This window comes from Nylanderia fulva, unplaced genomic scaffold (genome assembly GCF_048542155.1).
Source record: "Nylanderia fulva isolate GAGA-0341 unplaced genomic scaffold, ASM4854215v1 Scaffold23, whole genome shotgun sequence".
NCBI classification, from domain to species: domain Eukaryota; kingdom Metazoa; phylum Arthropoda; class Insecta; order Hymenoptera; family Formicidae; genus Nylanderia; species Nylanderia fulva.
Window position 1 is genome coordinate 2,459,010 of NW_028190293.1, and position 17,758 is coordinate 2,476,767.

At 43.5% G+C, this 17,758-nt stretch overlaps 1 long non-coding RNA gene across 1 annotated transcript in view; it reads right to left on the bottom strand.

Moving 5' to 3' along the window:
* LOC114931760 (uncharacterized) overlaps positions 1 to 17,758 on the bottom strand; it is a 92,322-nt gene that overhangs the window by 18,418 nt on the left and 56,146 nt on the right. The gene's annotated exons all lie outside the window — the stretch shown is intronic.

Genomic DNA, 17,758 nt, shown 5'->3' on the forward strand with positions numbered 1-17,758 from the left:
CCACGGTATATAATATCCAGGCGCGAGTGCAGCCACCTTTATCTCTTCTATTAACCCCCGCGAGGTAATTAAATTAAATGATCCACGGTCCCTCGATCATCCGGCTTGTAAGTGCCTATTTATTCCGGCACCCTTCGACGAAAATGAAAGCTTCTGCGGACGCGTGCTATCAATCCAGATTCAAAGAAATGTGTGCCTTAAATTACATTATACATTGTACTTACGTAATTGTTTCCCTCTTTCAAATGTTTTCATCTTTTTCGCGACGTTAAAATAAATCATCTTTTTTCTCATTGTATAAATTCTAATATAAATATATATATATATAAAGAAATTCTAATTTTTCTGACAATGAGAAAAAAGATGATTTATTTTAACGTCGGGAAAAAGATCAAAACCTTTGGAAGAGGAAAACAATTTATATATATATATATATATAATTTTATATATATATATACATATATATATATATATAAATCGCATGAAAGAGTCAATTCGTAAAATAATATGCTTCGAGATAGCCCGCAAAATTGGAGCGGATAATCTAGGCAGTCGTTTCGCATGCCAGCGCGTTATCCGATTCGCCACAGGAATTTCGAAGGATGAAAGAATTTCGAAACATCTGGGTCGAGAGCGGCGCAATCGCTCGTTCCTTCGCTCGCTCGCTCGTTCGCTCGAGGAATACATAGAAAACGCGTCCGTAAGGTAACGGAGGGCCCCTTCTGCCCCGAGATCGACCTTCCGACGAGCGCAAGCCACGGAGAAAGAAAACGGGGGGTGGTGGCACCGAAGGGGCCCCCGGCACGCCACGGTTGCGCACGTGTTAGATAGAGGGTCGACCGGGCTGAGAAGCTCCCGAGGGAGCTACGTACCATTTTGCATAAATCGCGAGACACCCCGTCGTACCAGAACCTCGGGGAGATTCTGGAATAGGTTGAATCCACCGGCGCCGCACGATCAGAAGGGATGAAAGTGCCAGAGGTACCAAAGGCACTCGATATTTTACTCCCTTTTTTCCTTTTTTTTTTCCCTCCTTTCTACCGCGCGCGGCGAAAAATACGCATGAAAATGTTGAGATAGAATTCCACCTTTCCGTTTCGCGGAGGCGGTGCTGAACTTAAATGATGATTATCGTTGGATTCGTTAACGGTTGAGCATTGCAGCTGATCGTGTATTATATATACTATATATTCGAGATAGGGAAGAAGTGAAAAAATCGTTGGATCGTATTCTAAAAATTTTACCAGGAGATTTTCGATCGTACAGCGGATGAGTCGGGTGACTGGGAAAAATCATACAGCGAGATTTACCCTTTCTCCCGTGACGCAGCTTAATTCAACAATAACGGCAATATGTTCTCTTTCTCGTTGTAACGGAGCAGTATTGTTTTATAGCCACGATAACTTTGAGATGGTATGGGGATGCGTGTTCCCTACGTATGTTCGATGAAGGGGTGTGGATACCCACAGCGGCCCGAAATGAAATGCAACAATAGCTCAGGGTGTAGTTAATGCTCGTCCTTTCGCGGGGATCGTCAGGCCACAAATTATGTGTCTCGAAATTTCTGTTTTTCCGAAGCTCGCTACGTTTTTTCTCGACATCTATATATACATGATTTTTATTCAAATTTATTTCGTCTAAAATTCATATATGCGATCAGCCGACAGTGAACTTGGTATGCAAGCAACGAGTCTCCTTGTCTCGTGTTTGTTTCTAAAATAATGGCGTTTATTCGCCGATGTCTATTTGCGGAAATTCGTCTCTTTTTGCCATTAGCATTGATACTATTTCTCAACGCGTTTGCCTTTTACAAATGTTCGTGGTGGCCATTCCCGGAGACGAGATCGTTTACGAGCGCGGTCGAACGATCGACAGACTGCGATCGGTGATTGAATGCCTGATAAGGTGACTCCCGTAAAACCGGTAATTCGACATCCCTAGTTGTACTTTGGGTACTGCATCTCGTTGTTGCATCACTTTCCCGACGGACTTGTGTTATGCTAAAATCTTGATACTTTTCTCGATCGATCAACAGATATGCCGTTTAATTATAAGATTCGGTTCTTTACAGGAATAGATCATATATTAAGTAATTATTGTAGATCATATAATTATATTAATTATTTATACATATGTAATTAGAAATTTTTTAAATTACATTTTTCAGAAGCTATTTTTTCAGAAATTATGTATATATATATGTGTGTGTGTATATAATAATATAAAATATTAAAACCTTATTTTGAAAATCGTTTGTGGGTCAAGTAGTCTGGCTCATCCAAAATAGCCAGCGAAATTTCCAATAAAAAATCGAGATACACGATCCACCGAATATTTCATGAAAGTAGCTCGTATACGCCGGGAATTAATTCGCTTATCTCGACATATTGACGGCGGGACCATTTGTCGCGGTTATCGGTTATTGCTCGACACTTCAGAGATTCGTGCCACTTTGCTAGATTGAGGGGCAACACAAAATTTTGGGAAAGGTGTCGGGATGTCTGATTCCAGCAGATGATCGGGCAGGTAGTCGGTCGGTCGGGCACAGGCTTACGCAAGCCCACATACCTAATAAGTTAAGATTAACCTTGCTTAGCGGCGCCCGGGTCGAGGGGGGATCCGGATAACGAATGAGGACATTTGACGGGATTAATTTATGTCCAGTTTGGTAACCGAACTCGACGATACGCTCAGCCTAGGATCGAACGAGGAGACGCAGCGAGAGAGAGATAGAGAGCAGAATACATACAAAATATTGTACGCTCGCGCGTTCGACCGGGGACTTCGATTTTAAGGAATAACAAGTTTTGTCCCTCTCTCTTGCCTTCTCTCCTCCTCCTTATTCTTCTCTAGCTTTGCTAGATTCCGGTGTGATCTTCGAGCTCCCTATCCCGCAAACCTATAGGGTTAACGGTGAATGGACCATCGGCGTTGCCAAACCGGACACAACTCTCTGTGAAACTCGTTTTTACGTGGAACTCGAGAACTTCTTCTTTTTCTTTTCCTTTAGCAGCTGCCGGAAAGGAGGGAGGGGGGAGATTTGTTTTTTTCCTCGCGGTGTCATTGATTCGGATCTGCGCGTATGATTCGATTCGCAGAGAATCTCGAGGATGGATCCTCTTCGGATGTTTCTGTGTAAAACGGGCGTGTCGAGATAGAATCGATAGGATAGCTATTGAAAAATCTGTTTGAACCGATCTCATGAGATAACTGCATTTCTCGAGCATGATACTTTGTTCATGTTGAAAAGAGCAATATGATCGAATCGATTCTGCGAAAAGATTTTGCAATAATTCAAGAAACTTATATTTCCAAATTATTATTTTCATTAAAAAAATCATGTTATTTTCGCACACATTTAAAATATGAAACTACGAAAAGGAAAGAGAGAAAAAGATATTCTTAAAATATGTGTTCCCACTCCTTGTTTGTCCTCAACAACCCATACCGTTTTATCTGACTTCATCGTTGCCGTTTGTCAAGTCCCGAGTTAAATCTATGCGTGAAACGGATCCTGCGAAATTCCATAAGTCGTGAAATTCCGTTCGGAGAGACGCGCCCGTTCCTGCCGTAAATTAAGCGGTTGGCACAGTTTTCGCGGACACGTCCACGTGGTCCAAAACGCAGCTTTAATATACGCAACTTCTCTCGCAACCATCACGTTCCGACGCGTCTTTTATTCATCGGCAGAAAAGGGTCGATCGAGGAGGGTCCTCGTAGGGGAAAGAGGCGAAGACACCAGATGCCTCAAGCTTCGCGTCGCGTTTCTCGAACATCGGAATAAGGGTTGCGAATTCCCTCGGATGCCTCCGTCGCGTCGCGATGCAACACGGTGGTTAAAATCGCGAGTTTATGCGCATTCCGACAGCGCGCGCAGTTTCGATCAGGATATCTCTCTACCTTCGCCGCGTCCTTTTTCGCTTCCTACCAAGCAACGACACCTTTCCCTCCCTGCCCCACGGGGCCTCGGATATATCGGGTTTTGGACATCTCCCGGATCCGATTCCAGATGCCGAAGTGGGTTACCGGCTCCGATGCACGTCGTGGACTCGCGAGTAAACTCGACGATATATAATCGTCGCTGGCCCCCATCGGAATATTCGATTCGACACTCGTTTCGGAATGATTCTTACGCCCTTTATCGCGGCGAATCTTTATCTCGAGATAAAGTGTTGGAAGAGTTGCCGGGAAGAAGACTCGCGTTTTATTTGCTCCTTAGACATGACGCGACTTTTTATGGGAGTGCGATGCGTGTCGATTTTACAGTGTATGCGGTAAGGCAAGTTGTTGCAGGTGTTAATGCAGTTACGTGAACGTTGAACGCTAAATTCGCGTTGAATTATAAACCTCGCTCGATCCTCGGATAGTTGACGGCGATGAAAACAAGAAAAAGATAGGCGGAGATAGAATAAAGGAAGATAAAGGAGAAAGGCTCATAAAAATAATCTCTCGCATTAACAATCGTATACAATTCCTTTTTTTAACGCGTTTTCGCAGATTTCACAATAAATCAATTTTTAGATATCTCGAATCCAGTTTCAAAAGTAGGTTAGCGTCTTTGGGTCACATGTTTATAACGATATATGTAGTGAAACTATCCGATCCAATCGACTAATTTGTCCTTAACATTTTTTTATGTGTTTACCTGCCCATTCGATGTGCCGGAAATTATCAGTCTCGATAAAGAGTTAATCTTTCATTTTTTTTTTTCTGAATCGTGGGATCGATAAATTATTCGGCGGATACTTTCACATACTAATAATAGATTTATTTGCGAAAAATGTTCACGTACATTGTGTACGATTTAGCATCTAGTAACCAATGTCAATCTTGCACTTAAATATAAAAGTAGTGCTATTTGCGCGGTCGCTTATCGATATGCGGAATCAGCTGATAATGACAGCTCTTCGCGTTCGCTAAATATATTAATAATATACATAAATATGTGTAAAATAAAATCTTTGCGCTTATATTTATTGCAATAAAATTATTTATATGTATCTCTTATCATATAAAAAGTGCTCTAAAATTTTTTAATATTTGTTATAAAAAATATTTATTTCTTTATATAAGAAACGTGCCAAGCATAAAATTATTCTTAATAAATTTATCCACTTTCTATATAGAGATATTTCGCAATAATGTCCGACCAATGATAAGAACTTGTTTACAGATGTAAAAGGTTGAGTTCGATGATAAAGGTTTTAACGCGAAATTATAACACGGCTCGCTGCTATGTTATAATTTCCACGGTCTCGCGTTATGGAGCAACGTTAGATGAGAAAAACATCCTACTGGGATCTCGCGTGAATACGTAACGTGTAATTTTCGCATGTTGCGCGCTCGTCGGGGCAGCACTTACGTATCACGTCGCTAATCGATAAGCAGTTAATTAAGCGGCGTTACATATGTTGCAAAAAAAAAAAAAAAAAAAAAAAGAGGAAAAAGACATCTTTTACGCAGTACGAGACAAGTCTCTGATCTGGAACGCGATCCGCGCCTGACACTCCATCATCGCCATGAAGAATCTCTTTTAAATCGTCCGTCTAATTGCGATTTGACGAGCTCGCGCTCGTTTAACCTGCGGCTGTCCGCTTTCGGGAACAAAGCGCATCTTGTCAGTCATTGTCCCGATTATCGTTGGTCATTAGGATGATCGATGATCTAAACATAGGTCAGTTACAGAAATAACTTTAACTTTTTTTAAATCCGCGCGGGGTAGATTTAATTTAAAAAATTCTTTTCAATTTTAATATGTTTTTATGCGTTAAATTGAGATATATATATAAAGATCTACTCTCTCGACTCTCTTTTATATAACGAAAATGAATCTTTCAAGCTATATTGTTTCTGCGTCCAATATTCATACACTATATATACTTCCATTGATTCTCTCAGCGAACCATTTTGTACGTAGGACGGTTCGTTAAAACCGACCGGTCGATTTATTTATCGCGAGCGAAGAGAAGACGGCTTAGAAGAGATTGGTCCGAGCATCCGGTGTCCGGATCACCCGGATGATTGATAGCGATTTGGCGGATAGTGATCTAGAGACGTAAGGAAATGTGCTCCTGATCGAAAGGAAGAGAGAGAGAGAAGCTGGAAGCGCGAAGAGGAGAGAACGGCGAGAAGATAGCGGAGCGTTCGGTTCTCCTTGTTCGGTCAGCGAGAGGATATAGACTAAGACAGTCCAAGAGAGGCAGGAGAGAGAGAGAGAGAGAGGTGACTTCTGCGGGACGTACAGGAAACCTATTATCCGTGGCGGGCAACGGCTATCGGCGAGCACCATCTTTCCGTGTGGGTGTCCGGACGCCCTTAAGACCCCATAAGTCGAGAGCCACCCCGTCGAGAAAACCGCCCCCGCGGAGTAAACGCACACCACTAGACACCTCCTTAGACACCCTTTCAATTTCCTATATACCCGATAATCATCTGTCCGACCGGATCTCGCCGCGGGGAGGACACATCGCTGTGTGTTCGCGTTTCTTTCTCTTTTCCCCTGATATATATATATATATACCTTTCGGTTCATTCGCAGCTTCCCTCCAAGGGATCCCGATTGGTCCAGATAAATCCTTTATCGGTGATGAGAAAATGACTTATTATTGCCTCTCAATTGCTAATGACATTGTGGAATAAATTACACAGAGATGGAATTACGAACCGAATAAACATTCCCTGTTATATTGTTAATTAAAAAATAAAATAAAATTATTTCTACCCCTTTCTTCTCTGTCATAGTTACATCACTGTTAATAATTATTTATGGAACATGCAAAATTTTCATTCGATAAGAGGATTAAAAGATATTCGGCTACCAGATGACACGCTCGCGCTCGCGATAAAAAGTGTCTACATAATTACGTATGCAAATATCGATATCGTTCGTTCGATTCTTCGACGGAAGAAGCCACCAGGAGTCTTCCATCCGTATAAGAATATTGCAGCCGTAACGGCTGCTCGTTCACAAGAGAGAGAGAGAGAGAGAGAGAGATCGAAAACGAGCCGCGGACATATTGTTTCCCTCGCGGGGTGTAATCTATAGCGCTTAAATTTTCTAAAGTACTCAATCACCCGGCGTATTTTCATGCAAACGCCGTCTCACGGGGATACCTCCCCTCCCTTCGGAGAAGCACGAAGAACGGACGTACAATAAAGCCGTGACGTATGAATCCACCGGCGAAATAAACTTCGCGCGCATATTATTAGCCGTTATTCCCGGAGACTTATGCCGGCCCCTTAACCACGGGCTCGTAAGGCCCCCGAAGGTCGATACATCCGCGCGTATCGCAAACGTATCCTTCCTATCTCGTAGGGTCTATATTTCAGTCCTCGTTCGTGATTTTAATCTCGATATATGAGGATAGTGACATACGAGGAAAGCTCGGGCTCTGATAAAATATTGACGGGTGTAAAATCAAGCGTCGAATATATCTTAAACCTAACGTATTCGAGATTTTTCTACCTGAATCCGAAACATTTATCATTTTTTATTTCGCGTTAAAATATAGAAAAGATAATTATTTAATTTTTTGTCGGCGAGACGCGTCATCTTTGAAAGAACAAGATTGCTTTATGGCAGTCAGCGTTAATATGTCTCCGCGCGGTGCTTGAAAAGACGCGGCGTGTAAACTGTCCAATAAGTAAGGCCCGGAACATGGGGCCTCAGTTGTAGACCTCCGCTCCTTGTACTTTGCGCATACATACTGTTACCTGCGTTTATAACGTATGGCGCGCGCGTACGTAGGCGCGGGAGGAAAGAGAGGGTGAGAAGAGAAGGAGGCGAAAGAAAAGGAGAGACCCCGGGCCCGGCGCTATAAAGAATATCCCAGAGACAAGAATAAAATCCGGTTGACTTATTTGAACCGCCGCGCCGCGATGGAAGGACGGAGCGAGCAGGTAGCGAGGGAGAAGGAGAAGACACGGAGAGAAGATTTGCGAGATTGGAAGGAGCCCTATACGAGAGCGGGCCGTGTACGAGAGTTTCTCGCGGAGGCCCCGCAAGAAACGGCTAGCAGGGTCTACAGAAGCGGTGGCCGAATACTGCTATATTGCGCGACCTTTGTGATCCGAGCTACATGTGCCCACACACGTAGTAGTTACCGGAGGAATCTCTCGTATAGGATTCCGTCATACGTGGTAAAGACGTTACGCCGAATGTTTCACTCTCTTCGGGAATCTTTGCGTCTCTCCCGCTCTTCCGAATATTATTTTTTTTTGTAGGATTATATTATATAGAGGTGCTCTCATTATTTATGAATTCTCTGTCCTTTGTCGAACGTTGAGTGAGTTACTTTATGTAAGTTAGTATCTGAAACGCGGTTCTCTGTGTAAAAGGCTTGTATCCTTGATTCGTTGACCATGCCCCGATAAACGTCTAGGTTTTCCAGAGAAAGGTATTCCCGCGATAAACCTCGTGTTTGTTGCAACAAGTATGCTATTTTCGTATCACGTTTATCACACGTTAAATGATCTGAAAAAATCGCAAACTACATGACACATATTCTCAGTTGGTGAACTTTAAACCGTGGACATGTTAATTCTCCATCTCGATCGTAAATACTAAAGATTTATAAACTGAGATTTATAACACTGAAAGATAAAATCGAGAAATAATAATGTAATCAACAAGATTTTCAATCGGCAAACACACTTTGATTCAATAATTATTCCACCTCAATTTGCACAACTGTCGTGATAATAATTATATAATTGATGATAAAAGAGTAATTACCCCCAATTTAGAAATTGAACGAAGAAAAAAGAAAGGAAAGGGGTAACTCTCTAATTAGGATTTGCTGGAAGAAAATGATCTGGGTCTCCAAAAATGTATGAAATTTCAAGATGAATTAAACAATATGTATAAAACAAATGATAAATTCAAAAATATCGAGAATCTCGAAAGCGGCATATAGACACGTTTCCCGACTCGATCCCACAAGTATCATCGTGAAGATTGAAAACGCGCGAGAGACGCTCGAATGTTGACCGCATCTCGCGCACAGCTGATCGGCGACGCGTCGAGTGCGTCAGGTACACGTGGACAGGTCCTAAGAGTGGATGAAAGGCGCTGCGGCACTAAGTGACGGTAATTATCGTAAAAACAGTGATTTTTCGCAGTATTCTAACCGGCTATTTTTAGAGACCGAGTCACGTCGAGTCCGGTCTCCTACAAGGTTCTCGCTTCTCGTGCGTGCACGCACGTCTAGGCGACATTCTCGCGTGCACACATGTTCACGCATGCATCTGTGTACGTATGTACGTGTGTGTGTGTGTGTGTGTGTGTGTGTGTGTGTACGCCAGACTTCCTAGTTTCGAGAAATCGGTCGTCTGCCGAGTAACGTGCGCTTTCGCACCGAACCGTTCTCTTTCTTTTGTCGCCGTCTATCCTCCGAGCGCTCCGTTGACATCAGCTTTCCCCGAGATACAGATAGGCTCGAATACGCTTCTGACAACCGAGATAGTACTCGGATAATTATCGGTTGTGCAAGATTTGTTTTGACCAAGCCAAGTTGAAGCCTATCGATTAATCGACATGTGATCGATGTTTTCTGACGAACTACGAATGCATATACATGTGATATTTGCACGAATCGTTTTATAAGTGGGTAATCAATTGATGTCGTTGAAGAATGTTAATGCGATATGATTTTCTTGAAACGTAACTTTATTCGAAAAAATAGATGTCTCGATTAAATTTGTCGTCCAGCACGATGCAAATATGTATTTATGCTGTTATCGATCCACGTAATCATCCGGTTGCACGTCTCGAAAGAAGGCTACGATCGTCCGTCTTTTCTATACGTCAAAAGCGTAAATCCACGGGTTGATGCGTAAGGAAAACGCAAAGGGAAGAGGCGAACGAAGGTGGACGAGGTCGAAGACGAGCAGAGAGAGGAGACAAGCGGATCTTTTCAGAGGCGGGAATGTTTATCGACGCAATATTTGCTCGTCCACACCGCCGGGTCGTCTGTACGCGATGGCGGAATTTGTTTAATTTGTTAAGTGTTAATCTTATTTAATTTTTTCTCCAAACCTCACGCGTTCGCCGTACTCCCGGCACCGTACTCTAAATATCTGTGCAAACATCGGGAGCAGGCGACGTATTATTGGCTCCTTACCATTGCGCAATTTTGTCATTCGCTTCTCGTAGAGATCTCGAGAAAGAAACCGAGACGTCGGATTTTATTACCGCTGCCCCTTGAGAGATACTAGGACTCTATTTGTTTCGCTTTACGCTATTAGCGGGAATAATTACCATCTCTCTCGAGCGTCTTGCATCGACGCCGGATAATGCAATGCATACACCAGGTTGGTCTACGAAGAATGTCGTGTGAACATTAACCCCATTTCAGTCGACATTCACGCATTCCGGCTGACAATCGCGAGGGAAAAGATTTATACATACGAGTTCGTGATTTTTGGATTTTTATCGCAAAAATAAATTACAAAATAATGTACGAAGGTCTCCCTGTTCTCCGTCTTTCTCTACCTATGCGCGAATAAAAGTGTTTACATCTTTATTTCAAGGCCTATTAATGTTAAGTATGTTTAATAAGTGTCTCATATTTCTACTTTCCCTTTCAACGTAAGTCAAGTCACTCAAACTGCCAATAAATAAATCGACAGACTTACGAAATACATCGCGCGCTAGTTTTTTACAAAGTCTCACACGATTATCAACATCGATCGCACTAATTAAAATCCTTGAAGCGAAGCGCTTCGCGTTGTCGACGTCGAAACCGGTCGAGAGCCGTTATTAAGCTTATTCCGCGCGTAACTCGTTTTACTCACCAGAAAATCCGATCTTACGCGCATATTGGTACAGCGGACTACCGGAATGTCCTTTCCACTCTCGTTATCTAAGTAAGCATGTTTTACGCTCCGTCAGGTACAAGAACGATGATGTCCAGATGTCGTTCTGTCACCGCGTGAAAACCGACTGACCGAGGATATCGAGAAATGCGCGAAGGAGAGATTGATGACTGATTGAGACTCGGATTATGTCTCTCTCGAAATAATCTACATTAGCAAAGATGATTAGATAATGAGTTAAAAAGCATCACAACAAAATAGTAATACAAAGTTTCGCTAACAATAATTTTATATATACATTTTGAAATAAATAAATTGTAATTTGTTTTTCTTATAAATTATAGAAATAATAATCAAATGCCATCAGCTTATAAGAGTAAAATGATTCTATTATGGTTCGTATCGAGGGGACTTAAAAACCGGATGTTTTGATTACGAGGAGGTTTTTCGCGCAAGCCATATATTTCGCTTTCATTAAATTTCCGATATGGATATTATCAGAGATCTTTCTTTCCTCGATATACATACATACTGGTCCTAGCTACGCGAGATAACTGTATATACACTACCTTGTAGTATCGGTGTTTATTAAAGTCGCCCGTTTCCAATTAATTTCATCGATTACCAGCCCAGCGATAGGTAACCGACGACGATTCGTGTCTCCATTCGCAGAAGCGCGTGTAACAAAAACCAGTTATCCCCCGATAATTTAATTAGATTCAATCGGAGGATTAAATCTTCCCGTTACTTTTATTCTTACGCTTATAGTTAGATGTGTGCACGGAACAAATATAACGACGTTGCGTATACGAGCACTTTGCATTTTTTAACCGTTCGTCCATTCAGAGGTATATTAATGTCCACATATGCATTATTAAAGTATTATATTAACATATTACATATGTAATACTTATGATTCACTTATCGATAATAAAGCATCGAGATTGAAAAAAATCTTCGTACGTCGTTCATATATTTGATTTCTTCGACGCGCTTGCTACTTGGAGTGCACCGGAAATAACTTCGTAAATATGGACGCGGTAATAGGTATACTCTGTCGCTCTCTCGAGGAACGGAATGCAACGATTCCATCGATTTAATTTTTTAATAACAGGTGTCTTTACACAACCGTGTGCAAAACATCCGCGCGATGCCCCGGCGCTTATTAAAACTGCAATTGCTATTGCGTTTCAATTAAAATTTCGCCACTCATATCGAATGCTGCATTCGTGCTGCGAACGAAACGTATATATAAGCGTACGTGGCCGAATATTATTCAAACGTATAACGCGCGATGACGTTATACAATAACAGGCTTGTACACACACATAAAATTGTCAACGATTGCACAATTACGTTTTATGTTTTTCATTATTACGTTGCCGTTGTAATTTCCATTGTTCGCAGCCTATAAGTTACCAAAATGCACGGGCATGTGTTTATTTATGCGTCAGCTCATAAACTGCATCTGCATTATTTTACACCGTATTTAGTTTGCATTTAGTCCCATCTCAAATATTTGCTCTCTCGCTATATCACGTCACCTCGCTCAATCGCCACTGGCTTTTAACGTATAGGTATCCTTCAAATGAAGCGAGCTTACGAGAATATGCTAAGCGAAGATCTACATCTTCCATCACGGTTGATCCTCTCTGCTTTTCGGTAGACCAAAGTAGACCAACAGGACGAAGCAGCAGGGTGATCCACATCATCTGACCCACCCGGCGAGAGTTCCACCTAGTTGACCCGGCTTTGCCGAGACATATACATACACGTATATGCGAATACATGGACTTGTAGAAGAAGGCGCGCCTACTCGCAAGTATTCGCGAGTCGTCTGGTTTTGGCGAACATAACGGGTCGCGGATAAGGCGGTGAGAACCGTTGGCGATTTCGCACAAATTTATTGCAGATATCCCCAGGATTTTTTTACGACGATATATTCGGCGTCGAAAGTTTCGAATGCGGCTTCCTGCTCAGCGACGCCGAGACGTTTCGCAGAAAATTATACACGTGGAAGGAAGATTGAGGTGAAGTGATGCATAATATGGGCGCTATCTCGAGACGCAAGGTGCAAAATGACACGTGAAAGATGTTTATCGATGTCGCTCTGGTACGCACATATTTTATACGACGAGTGACATGTTCGACAATCGAGAGTTGCTCCGAATTTCGTGGACTTTGACTTGATTTTAACAACGACGGTGATTACAAGTCTCATCGAATCGTTTCTGGAAACTGGTTACGTTTCCAATTTCACAAATGTAATACACGTGCAAGTGTTACGAAACGTCTGGGTCCGAGAGTTTCCTGTATCCCATCTGCTTTATATCAAACGATGCGAATTTTAATTAACGAGGCTAAACGAGCAAAGATATACATTCCTCGCGAAGAGGACACGATTCTATAACACCGCTTTCACGGGCATTTTAGTACGATCATAATTTTCTTAATAACGCAGATAAGCATTTCGCTCATGCGGTTTTGCAAGTTCAGTAAGATGTCAAGTTGCATTCTTCTATAAAAGCGCGCGAGCGTCCCGTTTTGTCACGCTTAATGAAGTTAACAGCTCCTTGAATAACAGTGTATAACAGGCTTTCATATTCAGCGGTCAGTTCGCATTAGCATTACACATTCACCGATCTGGTAGTAGCCGCGCCGGCCGTAGAACCGCCGTATTAATCCTTCACCTTATCCGCGCCACCATTAATCACCGCTTTATCATTTTCATATCATTTTAATACGATATTCCTCGAAACAAGTGCAATCGACTTACTCCAGAGCGGTGAAAAAAAAAATACCGATCATTTACGATTATTATCAATTCTCTTTATCTTTCTCTCTCTTTCGAACCGATAGACAACCAACTATCGTCGATGCGGAAATTGTCAGCCGCGCCGCACGTTCAAGATGTGAGAGTGAAACGTTCACCGAAAACTGAAAAAAAACCCAGCTTCCCCTTCGAGTCTCTCGCGCGGGAATGCACCGCACGTGCATATGCACACACGAACGATGCATACGCGGCATACATTAGCATAGCTTTGCTCGGCACGGGCTGTTTCATAGGTGGTTAGGTGGCACGCGACCGTGAGAGGTTCGGCATGGACGAGAGTATGCTCGAAGGCCGCGAGGGGAAAGGAAGGAACAACGCGAAGGCAGAGAGAGAGAGAGAGAGAGAGAGGGGGTAGAGATTTTTTGGAGCACGCAATGTTTTTGTCGGCATCTAAACAAAACCCCCGTACGCCAATTGGCGCCCGTAGTCTCGCGTGCGAGAAAAGTATGTCGAAGACCCCGAAGAAAATCACGAAGCGACACGAGAGAGAGAGGGAGAAGAACGTTTCGCCCGGTCGGTCTTAAAGGTTTTAATGTTATGCGGGATTCCCTTACCCCGTGAATGAAACGGAGAGGAAAAGACAGACAAAGAGAGAGAGAGAGAGAGAGAGAGAGAGAAATTGAGTGAGAGAAGAGAGAGGAGAGGTCTGGGCCTGAGTCTCCGGCGCTCGTAGGAAGCCGTTAGCCCACTTGTTCGTCGTATACTAATGAGAATGAAAATGAGATGACTGCGTTTATTTTAATTTCATCAGGTGCAAAGGACGGGCTACACCTGCTAAATGATGCCGGTGACCAGACGCATTTGTATCCGACGCGTTGTTGACTTCCTGTCACGTTTCACTTTTCCGCCGCTATTCAAGTGGAATGACATTCCCGATCGAGCTTCCGGCTTGCCGCGAGACAAACGTCAATACTTCAATACTTATTCATCGAAGAAGGGAATCGTGTTTGTTTATTTAATACGTATATTAAATAACTTTTACGTATACATTTAAAGAAAGATTTCCCAAGATTTCCAAGATCGATAATAATATATAATCAAACGCAACAAGTTTCTGTGTTGTTTTCGAAAAAAGATTTACAATCACTAATGATTTTTGATTTTCCTATATATATTTCAAATCTATTACTCCCCGAAAATATACATAAATCGCAGAAAGACATAAATGACACAATAAATTCCGCGTCGAACGAAACCGTATAACGTATCCGTTAAAACTCGAGAAGACGAGCGCAACTGATGACGAGCGAATGACATGGAAGCGAGGAAAAAAAAAACGGTTGAGGAAAAAGCTCTCTTGACACATCGGCGGTTACTTCTTTTGCCTAACAAAAGGACTCTAATGCTCTCCCGCTATCTCTGTCTCGCTCTAGTCTCGTTTCGCCTCTCTCGTTCTGTCACGTTGGTTCTGAAACGCGCGCCGTGCTAAGGCTGGTATGAGAATATAGACGGACCAATGCTTTTTACGTATGCACAATTGTCTCCTGGAGGGAGAGAAGGAAGGTGCATCGTGCAAGCGAGAGAGAGAAAGACAGAGGGTAAAGGGTTTCGACGTTTCCTCACGGTTCGACGATACCGCGTCAGAACCATCTATCTCAGGGGTGTGATCTTCCTACTTCCCCCTTTTCTCCCCCTCCCTCCACTTCCTTTTCCTACACGGGCGAGAACGGACGGCGGGGGTCACAATGGTTTGCATACACTTTCCCATAGGGATGACACCGTGCTCTCGCGGATCTTTATACCTGGACCTTTAAACGCGCGGCAGAGGCAACGTAAAGAAAAAAAGAAAACAGGGAAGAGAGAAGAGGAGGATACATAACATATGGAGATCTATGCAAAATCGCGGGCTGAAGAGGTACCTGAAAGAGGAAGGATATATCCCGCGCGAACCGAGGGGTCACCCTTCTTCTTCCACGGTGTTTATTGTTCCAGATCGGAGGAACGAGAAGAAGGGTTGCACGGGGCGCTAGCCTAACACCGCCGCTTCTACCCCCTTAGCAACTCGCCCTTTTACCACCTTCTGCCAGTCACCCTTGAATTTTAAATTATGCAACGACCGGGCCAGTGCCACGCCAGACCAGGTATATTCAAATGGGCATATTACCTGGGCTCTTCCTATTCAAACATCCGACTAACCTTCTCTCTATCCTCTCCCCTCCTCTCGTTCCACGGCCTTCCGATCATCCGGAGATTTATAATGAAAGCGTCACGGTGCGCCACCAGCGAAGACCGCTGCCGAAAATTCTCACGGTATCCGTGGCTGCTGCTTTGCCTATCGGAATAGTTCTCCGCGGAGGGAGGGAAGAAGGTTCGATGCGCATCTTGAAATCTACGTGATGTTTGCGATCTTACGCCGATCCGTTTAAAGGGTTCGATCCCGCGAGTGCTCTCCCACGGAAAACCGTTGCGCAGATTCGTTATTGGCTTTTCTAATCTTTCAACGGATTCTGCTCCGATCAGCTGACGGATGCAAATTTGCGTATTTAAATGCGACGTCATCGTGACAGTTGAATTTTGCGAAACGGTTTTTCAGATCCGTTTTGGTAATAAGAATAAAAGATTAGCATTATAAGGTTAAAACCATCAGGTTCTCGCATTTCCTCGAATAATTTTGAATCTGATTTTCACACGTATGGATATTCATTTTTATGCACATTTTAATATACGATCAGCCGCGGCTATTAGAGAAGTAGGACTCACCACGTGCCAATGTTTTCCTTCGCCGCGATAATCAGATACGTCTGGTCCTACGGTGGGTTAAGGTCATCCCCCTTGTCGCGGAATCGGGAATTAATGCAACACATCGCGAGGATTGGCCACCTAAAGCCCGGCGTAATATGCAAATGTCGAGGCCGGCTCGCGTCTCGATGAAACGAGGAAGAGAGAGAGGCAGCTTCCCCTGCCTTCTCGCTTCTTCCTCATCTTTTTTACCGTCTCCCTCTCTCTCCCACTTCCACCTTTCGCGGAGTGGACCCAGCTGGAAAAGGACGAAGGCACTTAACAGCCTTTATAATGCTTTCTGCTACGTGTTTCTTCTTCTTCTTCTTCTTCTCCTTCACCGACTCGACTTCTTCTTCCTTCTGCCTCCCGTTTTTTTTTTACTCCCCATCCTTCTCGTATACTCGGCCGTTCCGACAAATAAATAATTCATCGAGACTGCATGCTTTATGACGATTATGCTAATCCACGTTGAACCTGTTACCGCCGCTCGCGCTCGCACGCGCGCATGCAATGGTCTGAATGGACGGCCGCAGGACGAAGGAATTGTAGATCCCTTGGCGCACGCATCCCCGCCGACGTCAGAGATGCACCTTGCGACTGCACTCTCGGTCTCGCCAGATTTTTCGACAGATTCCGGAAAAATAGGTGAGAGACCGGGAGAGGTGGAAAGGGTCGGCAGGTGCTGTTCAAGAGGCTTTCTCGAGAAATGTGGGAAACCGATGACCCACTCTCTCTTTCGGCAGGCCCTTTCGCCCTTGACACAATGACCTTTCTCTTTCTCTCGTTTCCTCTCGCCCAAAGTCACTTCTCGTTCCATTAAGATATTGCGCCACGTGGAGGAAGCGGTATCGTATCGAGGAACACGTCGCAATAAATAAATGTCGAGATAAAATGCGCGCCCGTTTAAGCCAGTTTCTTCTACGTCTCGTAATTTTTGAACTTCACGCGATCGCGCTGGTACCGGATGAACGTCGTCCTTCGTTTTCGACGATCAACCAATCGTCGCGCTCGCGCACAGACTTCCAAGAATAGAGCGATTTTATATGGTATTCGAATTTTTTCATAATCTTCCGAGTTTATATAACATCCTTAGGCACGAAAAATATTTTCGTACGCGTTGGAAAGGCCGCGTGTCTTCTTCATTTACATTTCGAAAAGCGCGATTGATTTCTATTTCCAATACACGAGAAATCCAGCTCGCGAACAACAAGACAACCTACCATGGAACTCCTGGTGGTGGCAACCTACCGTTCGGACGATGGTCCGAACGTAACACTTACCAGTATCTTATCTCGGCCGGACGGATAACTTATTAACTGCGTCGCCAGCAAACTCTGCCCAAAGACCGCTATACGGCGTCACGGTAATAACGTAGAGAAACGTTACACG